A 13,542-nucleotide genomic window follows, 5' to 3' on the forward strand; every position below is an offset into this window, starting at 1 on the left:
ACCCAGGCGCCCCCATAATTTTATGTTCTAAATTACATTCATTCCTTTACCCTGGAGTCGGCAGGTGCCTGCTCACCCCAGGCCTGGTTCCCATCCCATCCCATCACGTCCCACTTCCAACCGGTGCCCCATAGCATCACACTGTGAGGACAAAAATCAGACGCTTCCCTGGGATGGAGAGCCACAGCCGACCTGGGGCTGAAAACAGCTTTAGGATCAAGAATTAAGGTATAATCAGCCCACAGGCCCAAGAGGAGTGTTTTGTTTTGTTCCCCTTTTTTCAGAACTTGGTTGTCCTCAGAGAGAAAAACTAGTAAGAAGAACCCATACATAATGGAGTTAAGCATCTGTGATCGTGAAGCCTGATCAGTTGTGAAATGTAATCAATCACAATGTGCCTTGTCTGGAAACCAATATGTTCACTAAAGGGGGGTGGTCCGTGCATCGTCGGGGAAAAGGGACTCCAAGGAGCCGCGGTTTGTCAGGTTTTTTTTTTTTCCTGTGCTGTCCAGAGCAAGGGGGCACATCGGGCTGACGGAAACACTCGCTCTGCTTGACAGGCAGGCCTGAGAGGAGCCCGAGCATCAGGCAGTCATAACTCACAGACACAGCTGTTAAAATCACCCTGCTCGTCTCTGGCAGAGTCCTTGCTTACTACACAGACGAGAGTTATTCATTTCCCACGTACACTGGCCTCCCACAATGGACGTGAGGTTCTGGTTTTCTTGGAAGTTATAGTTCTCTCTGGAACTAATGAGCTAATATTCTGGCTTATTCATCAGTCTCTTGAGAGTTTGCACAGCCTGGGTCAGTCCCTGACCTCTCAGGCACTGACCAGAGAGAGCTGCTGCCTCTCAAAGTGGAGGACATGTGCCTGGGACCTGGTGACCTCCTGTCCTCTCTCCCTCTTTCCTGCTTTCTGCCCCCCTCTTTCTATTCTTTCTCTTCCTCTTTTTTCCTTCTATGCCACCCACCTCCTCTCTCCTTCTCTCTCCATCTTTCTCTCTCTTGGTATCATGTCTCTGGTATGAATCACTATATAGCATTTTTGGTTAAGCTAATGGATTTTGGAGCCTGCAGAGTTTGAGTCCTCGTTCTGTCATTTAGTGGCTGTGGGCTCTTGGGCAAGTTTCTTTAAGCTCTTGGTGACTCATTTGTAAAATGGGAATAATAACACTTGTTTGTGAGACTGATATCAGGATGAAATAAATCAGAGCAGCACCTGGCACTGATGGGTAGCCATTCACTCAGTGTCAGCTAAGTGACAGATCCTGGGTGCCTGCCACGTGCCACGTCTGTGCTGGGTGCTCGTCATAGATGTTGGGAGACGCAGACCTGCCTCTAGGGCACTTGTAGGAAGAATGGGGAGGCAGGGACATCAACAGGTCATTTCAGAGTATGTCCTTACCTGATGCTGGCTCACCGTGAGGGCTGATGTCCCCTGGGGGCATTTGAGTCTCAACGCTGTCTGTCTTTTCACTGCCACAGGGGTCACTGCCCAGGGCCAAGGGGTGCAGCATGTGGGTCCAGGAACCTCATGTGAGAGGGGGTCTGGGAGAGGAGCAAAACCTACAAGGAGAGGCTTGGAGGGCATGGGGGACAAGGTTTGTATCTGTTGCAGCCTGCCAGACATGTCTCTCCATGGTTGTTCAGAGCTGGTCCCCACACTCTGTACTAGTCATTTGATGAGATACTCAGGGATTCCCTCTTGGTTTATGGCCCCTGCAGCCCTGGTTGGCCTGAAAATGGACAGGTAGGTGTGTTGGTGAGGATGTGAGTATAACACAATCCTGATGAATCAATGACTCTAGGACTGAGAGTGGTCTGATTGCTGAGGTTGGCAGTGCCCAGGCAGACCTGACATCATAAGAAAGAATAAATGAAGAGATAAGATTGTCTCCTTAGAGGGAAGGGAAGGGATCCATAAGTGTTACCACTATTGCCTCCCAGGGGCTTTGCATCCCATTGCCCTGAATGTCCCACTAAGGGGTTTGCTGCTGAAATCGGCTCTCTGAAGACCATTGTCATATTCTACTCTTCTCTCTTTTGTCAAATGCATGGATTCGGTGTCTTTGCCAATAGGTGTCTCACTTTTAAGCAATTTAAAAAGTTAAATTAATTTTTTTTGGAACAGGTGATGAGTTGGCATGCATAAAAGTCAAAAGGTACTGAAGGGTGTACAGAAAGTATCTCCTGCTCCCTCTCCGCAGCCACCTGGTTCCTCTCCCCAAGGCAATTAGTGTTAGCAGTGTATGTGAGACTGTCAGATCTTTAGATAAAAGAGACCAGGATTTATAAGATTTCTATCAATTCAACACTTCTTTATTGAGCACCAACCAGATGCCAGGCGCTGAGGAGACCAACAGGGAATGGTCTCAGTTCTCTGAGATCCCATGGTGCAGGAGGGGAGCAGCCAGGTTGGCCAACAATTATAATCTGATTCTACTGAAGGAGAAACAAAGATATGTGAGAGGTGCAGAGAGAGGGGCAGAGGGAGGGAAATAAACCAATAATGGAGACAGAGGACGGTCTGTAACCCACCTTTTGGGTTTTCCACACCACCATGATTGGAGGGCCATAGAATTCATTTCTTCCTTGGTAAATGAGCTTTTGATTCTTTTTCTTAACTTGGTCTCATAGAATTGAAGTCTATTTCAGATCATCTGCCAACTTAAAAAAAACCAGCTTTACTGAGATACAATTCATGCAACACAAAATTCACCTTTTAAAGTGTACAATCCAATATCTTTTAGTATATTCTACTAAAATAGAATCGTGCATTAACAGGACAATCAATTTTAGAACCTTTGCCTTACCGCAAAAGGAAGCCTCATACCTCTTCACTGTTACCCACAATCTCCCCATCCCCCCAGCCCCTGGCAACCACAAATCTCCTTTCTATCTCTATAGATTTACCTCTTCTGGACATTTAAATGGATATGCATGAATCATGTACTGTGTGGCCTTTGTGTCTGGCTTCTTTCATTTAGCATAATGTTTTCAAGGTCCATCCATGCTGTAGCATGCATCAGAACTTCATCTGTCTATGATGGAATAATACCCCATTGTGTGAACAGACCACATTTTGTTTATCCATTCATCAGTTGATGACACTTGGGTGGTTTCTATGTTTTGGCTATTGTGAATAATGCTGCTATAATCCTTCATGTACAAGTTTTTGTTTGAAAGCTTGTTTTTAATTCCTTTGGGTGTGTACCCGGGTGTGGAATTGCTCAGACATTTGGTAATTTTATATTTAACTTATTAAGGAATCACCAAATCCATAGCAGCCACGCCATTTTACATTTCCACTAGCAGCACACAAGTGTTCTAATTTCTCATCTTCCGGCTTTTAAAGTTGGACTTCTCTCCTAGATGCTCCTACTGGAATCATCCACTTAGCTGCTCACTCTGCTGCCTGTGGACTCACCCCAGGCCTCAGCCCCTACTTATCTGGTATCTGACCTGGACAGAATTTCTAAATCGTGTCTATCTTTAAACTTTAAATGTGAGAGCTACAGGCCGTCACGCCTGTATGCATGTCTGGAGAGTGGAAGGGAAGATCTTGGGAGGCAGAGAAAGGAAGGTGGGGGTCTATATAGTAGCTATACTAAGCTCCCTTTTGACCCCAGGACAGTGACTAATGGCTTCTTTCTCTGGTTTCCTCACTTAAGGGAGGACGGAGCCCTCTCTAGGTGAGTCTAGTGGGCAGGAGAGGGAGAACTAGGGAGCCAAGGACAGAGACACAGAAGCAGAAGGTCTAGGACCTTGTAATTGTTCAGGGTTAAGCCAGGAAGATTTGGAAGCCAGGTGGTGTCTAGAGGGGACAAAGAATGTGAGCAGCCAGCCAGAATCCCAGAGCTGAAAAAGGAAGACGAAAGCATGGTCCATGCCAAGGGAGGACAGATAAGCCAGTGCTGACTGTGCAGTCCCAGCAGAGCGCATCACAGAGGCTACTGGCTGTGGAGCCCTGCTTGACCTAACCCCAAGCTATGGGCTGCTGGCCTTGCAGATCCAAAGGCCATTGCAGGTGTTGGGAAGGAAGACTCTTACTGCTCCTGGCAGAATCAGAGGGAGGGGAGCTACGGTGCTGAGGATTAGGAAGTGTGACCCTTGGGGAGGATGGTGGGCCCCAAGAGAGCCCACTCTGCATTCCTGCAACCCCCAGTCATTCAGCCCTCAGGTGTGCTGTGTGGCTATCCAACAAGGCACTGACTGGCAGAGAAGTGGCAAACTTAGTCATTCCCACGGCCTGGGAAGTCACTAGACAGAGGTTGATGCCAAGGTGCAGACCCATTCTGGCTCCCCTGTGCACGTGATAACTGACATACTCATGTGCTAGGCACTTGTTGATGCATTTAATCCTCAGTAATCTATGAAGTGGGTACTCTTATAATGCTAGTTTGCAGGTGAGAAAAGTGAGGCACGGAGTAGTTAAGCAACAGCCCCCCAAAACCCAGCTGGCAATACCAGAGCAAGGGTTTGAACCTAGACAGTCTGCTTCCAGGGTGTGTACTTGTTTCTTTTTTTTTTTTTTTTGCGGGGGGGGGGAGGGGCAGAGGGAGGAGGAGAGAGAGAATCTCAAGCAGGCTCCATGCCGAGGAGCCTGACAAAGGGCTTGCTCTCACAACCCTGAGATCATGACCTGAGCTGAAATCAAGACTCAGACACTTAACGGACTGAGCCACCCAGTGGCACCACTAGGTGCCCCTGGGCTGTGTATTTTTAACCACTAGGCTATGCTGCTTGCTTTTAACCTTCGTTTGTTGTCCCTTTCCCCTGCCCCCTCCAAGGTCCTGAGAACCTAGGGCCCACTGTCTCCTAGGTGTGGCTGAGATTTCTCCTCCTCTAGTGCCTTGGCCCACATCCCTCTCTGCCATAATTCTACAGATTCTGGATCTCCTCATTTAGCTCTTCCAGCTTCCCTCCATTTCTCCTTGTCTAAGCTTACCAGATTTAGCAAAAAACAAAAAACAAAAAAACACAAGCACAAAACCAAAAAAAGCAAGTAAAGAAAAATCACAAAACCCCAAACCTGGAATGCCCAGTTACGGTTGCATTTTAGAGAACCAGTGAGTGATTTTGTAGTATAAGTATGTCTAGGGATACACTTATGTTTGGGATATACTTGTGTCACACAATTTTTTGTTGTCTCTCTCAAATTAAAGTATAACTAGCAGTTCTGTGTTTTATCTGACAAACTTATCCCTGTTTTTTGAGTTTCGTGTTGGGGTCACACGTAGATGAAGAGTTGCTGTTGTGAACACTCCCTCTTCCAGATAGTTCCCAAAATGTTCACCTCCTATTTGTTTTATTACGATTCCTGGGGGAGCCTGCCATTAGAAATCTCTATTAAAACATATGCTCATTTAATTCTATTTCTCTATTTCTGGATTTGAAGTCGCGGCCTCACCAATCCCAGAGCAGATGAATGTTTAGGAGTCTGTGCTTTAAAACCACACCACAGAGTTTTTGAAATTCTGAAGATGTGCTGTCTACTGGTCTTCTACCTCTCCTTCCATAGTGTTTCTCTATTTGCTCCCCTTTAAAAGAGAATTTTCAGGTTAGCCTTTTCTGAGTCTCCTTTAGGAAGAGCCAATGCCAGCTTTCCACCAAGTTCACGCTTTTCAGGTGTCCTGTGATCTCTCTTACAGATTCTATCAACATGTTTGGAATAAAAGCCAGGCCCATTGCTCTACGGTTCTTAGGCTCCTCTGCAGGCTTTTATAATAAGTCATACGTTTTGGCCAACATTTCTACGATTTCACCCTTCAGAGCTCTTGGGTGGATGTCATCTGGTCAGCAAGATTTATTTACATCTAATTTTTCAATTAGTTCTAGGCTGTCTCATTTGTTTACCACTATTTCATGTACAACCCAGGTCTTGCCTGCTTCAAAAGATACTTTGAGGGGTAGAAAACTCCCTCCTGACCTTTCCCATCTGCTAGCAGGTGGTTATCAAGGTTGTTTATGGACTAGGCCTTATAGTAGATGCTAGAAGAAGCAAAGATGTAAAAGATAGGGCCCTGCCATCGAATAGCTCACAGTCCAGGAAGGAAGGTGACAGAGTTAGAAATTCTTTCAAGCTGCAAGTAACAGAAAAATTAGCTAAATGTGGATTAAGTAAATGAGTTTTATTTATTTATTTATCTTTTATAATAAGCAGTCTGGAGGCAGGTGAATGCCGATGTTAGTTTAGCTGCTCAACAATGTCCTTAGGGACCAGACCCCATAGCTCTATTTTTAGTTACTGGCTTCTCATCTTTGTGCTCTTTGCCTCATTGTCACAAAATAGCTCTTGCAGCTCCAAGCATCATGCCCCTGCTTAAAGGCTGGAACAACTTGTTTACAAACTGAGGGCTTCAGAGGGGGGGGGAATGGGATAGGCCGGTGATGGGTATTAAGGAGGGCACGTATTGCATGGTGCACTGGGTGTTATGCGCAAGTAATGAATCATGGAACTTTACATAAAAAACTAGGGATGTACTGTATGGTGACTAACATAATATAATAAATTATTATGCAAAAAAAAATAAAGGCTGGAACAAAAAGGGAGGGTAGGTCACTAACTGTTTCTGTCTCTTTCATTGGGGAGAAGCACCTCCCACCCTACCCCTGTCACTTCTCCCAACCCACCATATAAGACTTGAGCTCATCTATCATTGGCTATGACATGTGTCACATGGCCACCAAAGCAGTAAAACAGTCTGGAAACACGAGTGTTTAGGCTTTCCAGATTCTTTGGTGGAGGTAGGCAAGGTTGGGAATGGGTGTTTGCTTAGCTAGCCAATAGCATTCTCCTTGGAAGGGAAGCTGTAAACATGCCAATGTCACTGACAGCCTAAGACAGTTTCAGTGCCAGAGGAGTAGCACAGATTCAGACCCAAAAAATCAGTTATTCCCCTGGTTTCTTGTTTTATGTGGAGTTCAGAAGGAAGACAATTGCTCATGAACTGGGATAGCCATGGAAAGGCTGGATGAGAATTAAACATTGTTGGGTTAAGGACATTCTAGGTCAGGGAAATAATGGAAAGGACTAGCGATGGGGACACAAATGTCTTGAAGGGCAGTGAGCACGGAGTGTGGGCTCATGCAGAGTAGAAATGTACCCAAAGGACTTATTCTGGCTAATTTTCCAGAAGCTGCTCTCTTGAGTTTGTCAGAAGCTGTAGCTTGCCTTACATGCATGGAGAAGAGTAAGCACTGTATATGGAGCAAGTTCCCAGCAAAGTACACTTCAGATATGCCATGTTTCCCAACACCCTGCTCATGGGCTCTGAGCAAGCATATTTCTGACCTGCTCATGCTGAAGAGTCTCTCTGGCCCCCACTCTAGCTACTGCCCACCTGGTCCTTGTTTCTGGAGCCCACCCTACTACTTCTTATCTTTGTACTCCTTTGCATCTCTGGAATGGTTCCATTGCCTTGATCCACTTTGGGATGTTGTCCTTTGTGCTCAGATGTTGGCAATTACATTCCCTCTGTAGACTTGACCTTTTTTGGACCATTAACAACCCTGCCCACACTCAGTGAGCTCTTGACAACTGGTGACCCAAGGCTTCATGCTTGAAATCTAATCTTGGCCACCATCCTTGACCCAACACTTCAACTAGACTTGGTCAAGCTGTTCATCCAGTCTTTATCTAGGGCTCACCAACTCTGAATGCCAGGTAAAGCTTTTGTTCTTTATCCAATAGGTATAAAGTAGTCATTGAAAGCCTTGTTTGGGAGAATCCAAGTCAGGAAAAGCTGTGTTAGGAAGCTCTCTATGACAGTGGCATTTAGAAGAGATTGGGGAGAGGAGATCCAGCGATGAGCAGACCAGTCAGGAGGCTCCTGCAGGAGCTTATAAAGGTCTGGACTGGGCAGGAGCAGAGCACATCCCTGATATAAGAAAAATATGAGGATGTGTCAGTGGGATTCAGGACATGATGATTTTGGTTTGGGAAGAGAAGAAGAAGAAGCACAAGAAGAAGCCAGCGTTTATAGTGGGAACTATTATTGGGAATAGCAGATGAGGATATATTGAACCAGTTTTTGTTTTGTTGGTTTTTAAGAAGACACATTTGGCTTTAGGCAAGCCTAGTGTAGAGTGTCAGCAGGGTTTCTAAGGGAAGACAGTGTGGGAGCTGAGAAAAGGACCCTGATGAAAAGGAAAACTTGTAGGTGTTAGCTGGGAACAGCGAGAAAGTGGGGATAGGAAAGAGCAGGGAGAAACAAGGATCCTGGAAGGTCGGGAAGGGGAGGGGAAGTTGAAGAAATCATTGCAGGCAGGCAGGACACGTGAGGGTCTGAGAAACTAGAACAGGAGAGAGTTTCAAACCTGAGGGAATGGCCACCCACGGCAGGTCGCAAGCCTCTTCCCTTGGAAGGTAAAGAATTCAAGTCCTTTTGCTGGGTCCTTGTCATTTCTAATTCCAGTCCTGGCCTCATGATAATTAAGAACCTTCTCCCACTCATCAGTTTTCTCCCTTGGGGTGCTTATTTTTACTTTTGGAGCCAAGTCAGATCCTGCAAGACACTTTTCCAGTACATTTTGACCTTAGTTAATTCTGATTTTCATCTGCCTGTCATGATGAGTGAGTTTCCTCATTCTCCTGATTTGAATGAGTATTTCTCAGTTTTCAGGTTTTTTTTTTTAAACAAGGGAAAACTTTTGTGGCCAAGCAGCAGTGCTGTGACATTTGGTTGCCTTGTAAGGCTTTTGTTTGTTTGTTTTTGCTCTTAAACATTTTTTCCTGGACTTCGTGAGAGAGCTAGTGAACGTTCTTCAGGATTCCTGTGACCTTCTTCCTTCTATACTTAGCTCATTCTTGTATTTTTCTAGTTCCTACTAGAGGTATCTAGCCTGAGGTATCTTACTATGGATTTCTTTTCTTTTCTCTCTGATTGTTGGAGTTAATTTTGTGTTATAATGTTAACAGCAGCTAACATTTGAAAAGTGCTTTACAATTTACAAAGCATGTCACATACATTTTCTTATTGTATCTTCACAGTAATTTAGGTACAGTTGTCCTTGTTTTATCAATGAGGCCTCTGAAGACGCAACTGGTAGTAGAAGGGGCCCGAGTGATTAAGTTCCTTGACTCCTACCTCCCTCTCTCCCTCCTCTTCCTTCCTTCCTTCCCCCCCCAATATCACTACTTTTTTCCTTTAAAAAAAGAAGAAAAAAAGAACACATGATCATTTGAGGAAATTTGGAAAAGTCAGAAAAAAAAAAAAGAAAGAAAGAAGCAAACTTACATTATTGGCCACTCCACTGTCCAGGGACTGCTACTGTCAGCACTTTGTGGTATTTCTTTCTAGTTGTATTTCTATGGATTGGCGAAGACTTTATATAATTAAAAACTAACCACATCTTGATGTTTGAGCCTGACTTTTAGGTGTAACATTATATCGTAAGCATTTCCCCATGCCATTCAACTATTTCAAAATGGATTCTAACATGTGGATGTTATAATAATCTATGTAACCATTCCCCTCTTGCAGGACCTTGAAATTGTTTTGGGGCTTGTACAAAGACATCTTTTATACCACAAACACCTGTCTGAAAGTCTGTGTTCTGAGTATAAGAGTGGCCGTGGAAGGAGCCGAGATGCCCTTCAACAGATGAATGGATTAAGAAGTTGTGGTCCATATATACAATGGAATATTACTCAGCTATCAGAAAGAACGAGTTCTCAACATTTGCTGCAACATGGACGGCACTGGAGGAGATAATGCTAAGTGAAATAAGTCAAGCAGAGAAAGACAATTATCGTATGATTTCTCTCATCTATGGAACATAAGAACTAGGAAGATCGGTAGGGGAAGAAAGGGATAAAGAAAGGGGGGTAATCAGAATGGGGAATGAAACATGAGAGACTATGGACTATGAGAAACAAACTGAGGGCTTCAGAGGGGAGGGGGTGGGGGAATGGGATAGGCTGGTGATGGGTAGTAAGGAGGGCACGTATTGCATGGTGCACTGGGTGTTACACACAACTAATGAATCATGGAACTTTACATCAGAAACCAGGGATGTACTGTATGGTGACTAACATAATAAAAAAACATTAAAAAAAAAAGAGTGGAATGGCTGCATGAAGGAGCGTATCATTCAACTGCATTCCACACATGAACCAGCTTTTATTCCAAAAAGAAGCATGTATTTGTGCCTATCTTACCACACCTTTGCAGCATTGAATATTATATTTTAAACTAATTGCTAGTTTTATGGATGAAAAACAAAGTTCCATTGTTTTGTTTTATATTTCTTTGTAAATAGCTTATGAGACAGAACTTTTCCTCCTTGTTATTTGTCTCTTTATTGAGAGTCTATGGCACTTTCATTTTTGTTCTTGATATTTAAGGCTTTATGAGTTAAATGCCCCTCTAATTCTTGGTGCTTCCCCAGACACCCCATGCATTCATGCCATCTTCCCCTACCATGGAAACCATGCTGAGAAGGGGGTCAACCCATTATTAGAGGAAAAACAATGAACTGAATCAACTCATACTGAATGCATATGATGTATTGCCTCCCCTTCTCCCATCAGCCCTCTCAGGGCCTTGTGCCTGGCAGATATCATTTAAGGTAAAAATAGGTGAAGGTATGCTATAGATACTTGTGGAATGAATAAATTCACGTGGTTCCAAGGGATTAATCAGATTAGGATGAGGATGGAAGGGGCAGGCAGGACACGTGAGGGATGAGCTACAAGTGGTGGTGAGATGTCCAGGTAGGGACATCCTGGTCCTAGAGGGACTCTAGTACAATCTCAGGGACTGGAATAGATTATTCCATTGCCCCAGAGGTTTTCTCTTTGCTTATGAATGTAGCTTCAGACATTATGCAAAATTCCCTCTTGGTACACTTGTCCTAGGTCAGAAATGGCAAACGTATTTCATCCCATGTGCCAGTTCCTGTGGGGTGGTTGTGGCTGCCTGTACGGCTGGTTGAGTAGTAGTACGCTGCTGTCTCTGGGTTCTGCAGAGCGGAATACTGGGATGAGCAGTAATGTCTCTCCTGGGTGCCGGAGCAAGGCAGGTTAATGTCTGTGTCATCTTTGTCTTAGGGAATCCCTCCAACCCTGTCTCCTGATCCTGCTGATTCATCTTGATGTTCTTATAGACTTCCCATTTTGAAGCAAGTTGTTCTCTCCTCACTTGTTAGATTTGGCCGTTGAAAATTACTCTTGCTTTCTCAGTTTCTGACTGGCTCTGGTTCCTGGGAGTCCCATGAGGGAAGAACTTGTGCAGGACTGGGTTTTGGATGTGGATGACTTTTTTTTTTTTAAACAGCTTTATTGAGATATAATTGACATATCATAAAATTCATTATTTAAACTGTATATAATTCAATGTTTTCAAAATATATTCATGGAGTTGTGCAACCATCAATTTTATAACATTTCCAACACTCCAAAAAGCAGCCACCCACCCTTTCTACTCTTTAGCAGTCACCCTCCCTTCCCAAACCATCCCCTTCCCTAGCCATAGCAACAGTAATCTGCTTTCTGTTTCTATAGATTGGTCTATTCTGGACATTTCATATAAATGGAATCATATAGTATGTGCTTGTGACTAGCTTCTTTCACCCGGCATAATGTTTCCAAGGTTTATCCATACCATGTTGTGGCTTAGTGCTGATCACATTCTGTAGTATGGAGAGACCACATTTTATCTATCAGTTCATCAGTTGATGGACATTTGGGTTGTTTCCACTTTTTGGCTTTTAAAGATAGTGCTGTCATGAACACTCATTACAAGTTTTCATACAGGAATATGTTTTCATTTCTTCTGAGCAGGTAATCTTGTGTTTAACCTTTTGAAAAGCTACCAGACTGTTATCCTAAGTTGCTGTGTCATTTAACATTTCCGTCTGCATTTTGTGAGGGTTCCATTTTCTCCACATCCTTTCCAACACTTCTTATTGTTTGCCTTTTTGACTACAGTTATCTTAGTGGGTATAAAGTGGTATCCCATTGTGGTTTTAATTTGTATTTCCCTGATGACTGACAGTATTGGGCATCTTTTCATCATCTTATTGGTCATTTATATATCTTTTTTTGAAGAAATGTCTACTCAGATTATTTGCCCAATTTTTAATTGGGTTCTTTGTCTTTTTATTCTTGCATTATAAGAGTTCTTGATATATATATTTTATATATAAATCTCATCAGATATGTGATTTGCAAAAATTTTCTCCCTTTTGGTTGGTTATCTTTTAATTTTCTTGATGGTGTCCCTTGCAGTACAAAATGTTTTTAATTTTGATGATATCCAGTTAACATTTTTTTGTTTCTTTTGGTGCCATATAAGAAACCATTGCCTAATCCAGCACCATGAGGATTTGTGATTATGTTTTTGTCTAAGAGTTTAGTAATTTTAGCTCTTACATTTAGATGTTTGATACCTTTGAACAAATTTTTGCATATGGCGTGAGGTAGGATTCCAAATTCGTATTTTACATGTGGATAAACAGTTATCTCAGCATCATTTAGTAAAAAGATTACTATTTCCCCATTGAATTATCTCAGAATCCTTGTTGAAAATTGATTGTGTATATGCGTATTTATTTTGGAACCCACAATTTTATTCCATTGGTCTAAATGTCAGACATGGGTGACATTTAAATTTCCTCCCACATTCTGGGATTTTGAATTTTATGCAGACTCCTACTAGACCATGTTAGAGAATTTATTCTTCAATCTATCTACAAAGTTCAATCCACCAGTTTGTTGGAGTTTCTGTAGGCAGACTGATGTTTATCTGATAAAGTTTTGGAATGCCTTTGTCTGCAAGTTCTGTAACAGAACTCCTGACTCAAGATGACTTAAGAAATATGGAGGGGCGCCTGGGTGGCACAGCGGTTAAGCGTCTGCCTTCGGCTCAGGGCGTGATCCCAGCGTTATGGGATCCAGCCCCACATCAGGCTCCTCCGCTATGAGCCTGCTTCTTCCTCTCCCACTCCCCCTGCTTGTGTTCCCTCTCTCACTGGCTGTCTCTATCTCTGTCGAATAAATAAATAAAATCTTTAAAAAAAAAAAGAAATATGGAAACTTAATTGTTTCTTATAATAAGAAATCCAGAGGCTGGTGGCTCTAGGATTGGTTCATTTAGCAGCTCAGTGTTGATAGTTCTGTGTTCAGTATCTCTGCAGTTCTCCTATTCTTTTCCTCATGCAAGTTGTTGGCTGCAGGTCCAAGCATCAGTCTCTCATGTAATCGTACTCAAGACAAGACGGAGGGGGGATTCTTTTCACAGATTTCTCTGTTCTATTAAGAAGGAAAATTTTCTAAGAGGTCAGGTTTCTACCCCATGTGACCAGGTTTGGGTCACGTAGTCACCCCTAACCACAGAAAGATTGGGAAAGTGAATATAAGCATTCCTAACTCTTAGAAATTAAGCAAAGAGGGCAAAGGGGAGAGTGGATGGAAGTAACAATTATCAATGTCTACCTCCTGGTTTGGCAGGAGTTGAAGGGGTTGGGATGTGTATGTGTCCGTGAGTCTCTGTGTGTGTGGGTATGTGTGTGGGTATGTGTGTGTGTGTCAGGGCG

The 13,542-nt window shown here is 43.4% G+C and overlaps 1 long non-coding RNA gene across 1 annotated transcript in view; it reads left to right on the forward strand.

The window, feature by feature from the left end:
• Positions 1 to 9,813, forward strand: part of LOC123802814 (uncharacterized) — a 30,224-nt gene extending 20,411 nt beyond the window's left edge. Inside the window, exon 4 of the long non-coding RNA XR_006782666.2 lies at positions 9,489 to 9,813. This is a non-coding gene — a long non-coding RNA (uncharacterized LOC123802814). The remainder of the gene's footprint in view (positions 1 to 9,488) is intronic.
• The last annotated feature ends 3,729 nt before the right edge of the window (positions 9,814 to 13,542 follow it).

This window comes from Ursus americanus, chromosome 29, assembly GCF_024610735.1.
Source record: "Ursus americanus isolate L20-20 chromosome 29, mUrsAme1.1.p, whole genome shotgun sequence".
Classification (NCBI taxonomy): domain Eukaryota; kingdom Metazoa; phylum Chordata; class Mammalia; order Carnivora; family Ursidae; genus Ursus; species Ursus americanus.